Here is a 5,750-nt window from a genome sequence, read left to right on the forward strand (position 1 = left end):
TCCATGTTATTTTTGGGCAATTTGGTTGAAAGAAATCCACATTTCTGGTATAAAACACTCTGAAACGGGTCGATTTGACCCGAGGACGACACATTAAGACTTAAAGAAACTTATTTATATTCTTCTGTTATCTTGTTTCTTTTCTATCTTTTCCTTCATGCATTTTCCTTCCTTTCTTAAATCCCTGTTGCATTCTTTCCTCTGTGTCCTCTTTCTTCTCCTGAAGAACATCACTCTCACTGCAAGCTGTGCTTTTACACGCTGTAGAGATCCCTAAACTCCTTTACTTTCCCGTTTGTTGTCTTAGAAATATAAAAAGCCTGAAAGTATAGATGATTTCAGGTAAAATGAACAAAATAGGCAGGACATTTTTCAATTTCCCTCCACAGTAGCACGGCGTTCTTTCCTCACATCCATCCATCTTTTTCCTCTGTCCTAAAGCAGTGGAGCTGACAGTGTAATAAAGAAATAACACAAGGACGTAATGTCTGCTCAGTAGGTAGAGGATACCGTTCTTTGTACTTCAGACTTGTTGAAAGACACGTGCACATGGCAGACTACACCGATCGGTCTATGAAACAACAATATATACATATCTAGCATGTGAATGGAGACAAGAAAAATGGAAATCCCCAAAAAACTGTCAAGAATCGGTAACAGCCAAAAGATGCGGAAGAGTATAACGAGTCCAAGGAATGGGTCTAAAGTATTTAGGCAATGACAAAAAGGAAAACGCCTGCACACTTACTCCATGCCACAAAAGTTAAATTATATTAAACCTTCTTGGTTTTAGGTCAGAATGTTTCAAAAATATAAACCACGCCCATATTAATACATCATGCACACCAATAGGCTGAGTAGCTCTATGATGACAGGTGTGCTGCATTCAAAAAGAATTTGACTAGTTTATTTAGTCAAATAAAATACTGTAACTCCATCCTCGTTCCTGTTTCACATTCAAAACACTTCTTAAAGAGAAATACCCCTAAAATCACATCTAGGAGCGAAAACAAAACCAATACGATGCAATGTTCAGCACGCATTCACAACTAATTCAGAAATGAAAATTCAGAAATTCGGCCACAGAGGTTTCCATGTTTGTCTTTTAAAATATGCTAATAGATTCCCTTAATGTGCTTTCTATTACTGAAACACACTGAGACTCATCAACACACACACACACACACACCCAACACACACACACACCCACAACACTTTGTATTGGTTAGTTCACGCTTTCCATAGGCATCATGAAAACACTATCAATGTCACATCTGGCTGATAGAACACGTCAGCCGACGCACACAAACACACACACACACACACCACACACACACACACCACACACACACACACACACACACACCACACACACACACCACACACACCCAAATCATTCTGTGAGGCCTGGTTTGTTAATACCAACCAGGCTATTTACACACACACACACACCCACACACCCACACAACCACACACACACACGCTGCTCCACATGCGTCCTATTAAACTGCAGCTCCACAGCAACAAGTCGAAAGGTGACAAATCAGCAGACGGATTTGAGAGGTGAAGAAAAAAGAGAGCGAGAGTAAATGAAGAGAAATGCAGAAATGGAGGAACATACAATGTGTAGAGGAAGGTGGAGTGGAGATAGCTGGAGCGGTTATGAGAGAGGTAAGGGAAAGTGGATACTGGGAAAAGAAAGATGTCAGGGCTGAGCTGCAGGATGTTGAACATATCTGTGTGTGTGTGTGTGTGTTGGGTGTGTTTGTGTGTGTTGTGTGTGTGTGTGTGTGTGTGAGAGAGAGAGGCTGGTGGTCCATGAGGACACAGTAATTGAGTCCTTTTGCAGTTTTCTTCTGGATTTCTGATAACTTGACAGAGCTCTGCGCTCCATCAGCCAGCTCAGGGCGAGGACAGCTGGATTAACACAGAGACCGAATACACACACACACACAACACACACACACCACCACACACACACACACAACCACACAATTGTGCGTGAACACCACACCCCACACATATAGGAAAGGTATAGAAACAAACTCACAAGGAGCGCGTGATGAATTTCGTCACCTCACACACACACACACACACCCACACACACACACACACACACACACACAACACACAACACACACACCCACACACACACACACACTAATGACCCCCCAACAGCACCCATTCATCACCACTTGACCGGGTTGCCTTGGGATATAACTAAGGAGCCATTACAGTTACCCAGTGTGCATTGCTCTAGCCCTTTATGTCCTCAACCTCTTGGTCACTGGACACAACGCATGTGTTTCTGCATATGTTGTTTGTGTGTGTGTGTGTCTGTTTGTGCATATTGTATATCTCATTTTTACACGTACTTCATGTCCCCTGTGCACATGAGTGTACAGTTTTGTGTGTGTTGTGTTTGTGTGTGTGTGTGTGTGTGTGTATAGCGTTCACTCATTTCAATGCGAGTCAAAATGTAAATGTAAATGTATTTTATTTATATAGCACTTTACAACGACCGATAAGTGAACCAAAGTGCTTCACACACAAAACCACAGATTTAAAACAACAATGCACCACTAACAAATTACAATATAATGATAAAGTAGAAATATAAATAAACAAAAATAAAAACAATACATCAATGCAAATGTGTCATCAATACTAAGTACCAAACGCCAATTAAAAAGATGGCTTAAGTCTTGATTTAAAAGACCCAGGTCAGTAATGATACGCATCTCACTGGGTACGTTTTCCGAGCTTAGGTCCGAAACCGAAAAAGCCGCGTCACCCCGTGTTTCAGTTTTGACCTTGGCACTTCCAACATGAGTTGATTAGATGACCTCAACGTCCTAACCACACATTTCGAATAATCAGCATGTCTAAAATGTAAGATGGGGCAAGGCCATTAAGAGCTTTAAAACAACAAACAATTTTATACTTAATTCTAAAGTGTACCGGAGCCAATGGAGAAATAAAGAATCGGAGTTATGTGGTCTCGTTTTTTCGTGCCCGTTAACAGGCGGCAGCTGCATTTTGGACAAGTTGGAGACGGTCAACAGAGGACTGGGAAACACCCATATATAGGGCATTACAGTATTCCAGTCTAGAGCTTATAACGTGAATAGCCTCTCAAGATCATGACGTTTAAAATGATTTTACCTTTGCCAGAAGGCGCAGTTTAAAAAAGCTCGATCTAACAACATTATCAATCTGTTTGTGAATTTAAAGGAACTATCAAAAGTCACTCCTAGTTCTTTACCGTCCGTCTGGCCGTTGGAAACCAGGGACCAAACCTTAACACAGATTCTCCAAACACATATATTCAGTTTTATCCTCATTTAAGTGCATAAATTTTGGGCAAACCACTGCTTAATGTCCGTGATGCAGTCAACTAAGGTACCTTGTACATCACCAGGCTTCAAGTGCAGATAGATTTGCAGATCATCTGCATAGCAGTGAAAGATAGGTTGTGTCTGGCTAAATTGACCCTACGGTAGCATATATATGAAAACAAATAGGGCCAAAATGGAGCCTTGCGGAACTCCACAGGAAAGAGAAACACGGAAGAAGTCAAATCCCCCTCATCACAGAGAAATTCTATTTGATAAGTATGACAAAACCACTTCAGTGCGGTGCCATGAATGCCAACAACTGTTCCAGGCGTGACAGAGGATTGTATGGTCTACCGTACAAAGGCAGCTGTGAGGTCTAGTAGTACTAAGCAACAGGACATTGTCATCTACAAAGAAAGCAATATCATTATGTACCTTTATAATGCAGACTCAGTGCTGTGATAAGACCTAAACCAGACTGAATTTTTCAAGGACAGAGTTGTTTTCCAGAAAGGGTTTCAACTGTAAGAAAACAACTTTTTCCAAACTTTAGAAAGAAATGGAGATGAAAACATCTAAAATAGATCCAGTTAGAGTCAAGGTTAGGTTTTTTAAGAAGGGGCCTAACCACAGCATGTTTAAAGCCAGCTGGGACGGTTCCTAGACTAGACAGCTATTCATTAATCCACAAGCCCAGCCCGACAACATCAAAAACCAGTTTCAGGACTCTAGTAGCGTAATTCAAATGGACAATTGTTGGCTCATATATCTCACTATCTCGCTAAGGGAAGATAAGAAACTAACTCAACTCCTCAAACACAGCAGAATGAACTGGAGCAACAAAAAATTCCTTATAAACCTTTCCTATTACTCTGCCTAACGAGTCACCTTATCAACAAAATTGAGAAAATTTTCACAAGTGATAGTTGCAACATCAGCAAGAGCAAAATTGGTGGGTTCACAAAAAATTAATTGTAGCAAACAGGACCCTAGGGCATTGACTGCTGCTAGAAATTATATCAGAAAGATACTGAGATTTTGCCTCTCGTAGGGCCCTCTGGTAATCAGCAAGACTGGCCCGCAAAAGGTCCAACGAGACATGCAGTTTATCCTTCTTCCATTTCCTTTCAGCCTGCCTACAACGTTGCCTAATGGTACGAGTATTGTCATTAATCCAGGGATCCGTTGTTACTTTAATCGATTTATGCCGAAAAGGGGCGATAGTGTCCAAACACGATTAAACATAATAATTGGAAAGCAGATTCCCATTCTTGTCAGTCAGAGTTTTCTCTGATGTTTCACTACCTGAAGTGTCACCTTTTAATGTTTCTCTACTTGGGAAACAGATGCAACGCTGTAAGTAACGGAGACAGTGAACGTGCCATACAGCGAGATCATTCATATCCATTATGGTAATAAAACCATGCCTCCTCAAGGTACAACACATGAACATTAGTCCGGCCTTTCAGGTGTGAAAACCCCCCTTAAAGTACCAAAAGTAAGAGTACTCATTGTGCAAAATGGCCCTTTTCAGGATCATTTATATGTAAATATTATAACATTATAACTAGTGGTTAATGTATAAGCATCACTAATGTTGTATCTGGTAAATGTGGAGTTAATGTCTATATTTAGCCAGATAGCTTAACGTACAATAATAGATACAATCATCATATATTAGTTGATTTATGCTTTGTATTTTTAATCTGAATCTGGAAAGTAACTAAATATGTCAAAATAAGGAATAGGTACAAAACTCAGAACTGTACTGGAGTATAAAAATATAAAGTACCATAAAACAGAAATATTGAAGTACCACTGACTGGTAGAAAGTGGAGAGCTGTGAAGGCCCGATGCTGCAGGTAATGAGGATCTGATCCCCCCCCCCCCCCCCCCGTCGCCACACCGTGACAGCGTCTGGCCCAATTACTGCGCTCCCAAGAGGAGGAAATCCGGAAAAAAAAATGGAAGGAGAGCAAAAACTCACCACTAGTCTCGGGTGCTTCGTCTTCAACTTGGATTCACTGAGAATTCCTACTCACTGGTGGGCTGCAGAGAGAGAGAGAGAGAGAGAGAGAGAGAGAGAGAGAGAGAGAGAGAGAGAGAGAGAGAGAGTTTAACAGATGAGCGGCTGCTCTCACTTGTTCTGAACCAATGTTTCCCAAACTTAGGGTCGGGACCCAAAATGGGTCGCAAACCCTTTTTATTGGGTCGCCAATAGGCAGAGAACAGACTAAATGCTCAGCATGACCTCAGAATGGGGCACTTTCAAAAACCGAACCTAGACTAGATCAGCTGGTTGATATCTTCAACCAGACACACACATCTCATTAAGTTCAAGACATTATTATTTAAAAAAGATGTTGGTGTCGGTACTGAGGGATGATGGGAGGGGATAAGAACATGAGTTGA

General features: G+C 41.1%; 1 protein-coding gene across 1 annotated transcript in view; it reads right to left on the reverse strand.

The window, feature by feature from the left end:
- slc8a2b (solute carrier family 8 member 2b) overlaps positions 1-5,750 on the reverse strand; it is a 227,318-nt gene that overhangs the window by 89,440 nt on the left and 132,128 nt on the right. The window contains 1 exon segment of the mRNA XM_032504578.1: positions 5,326-5,387. The gene's annotated coding sequence lies outside the window, so the exon portion shown is untranslated.

This window comes from Etheostoma spectabile, chromosome 3, assembly GCF_008692095.1.
Source record: "Etheostoma spectabile isolate EspeVRDwgs_2016 chromosome 3, UIUC_Espe_1.0, whole genome shotgun sequence".
Classification (NCBI taxonomy): Eukaryota; Metazoa; Chordata; class Actinopteri; order Perciformes; family Percidae; genus Etheostoma; species Etheostoma spectabile.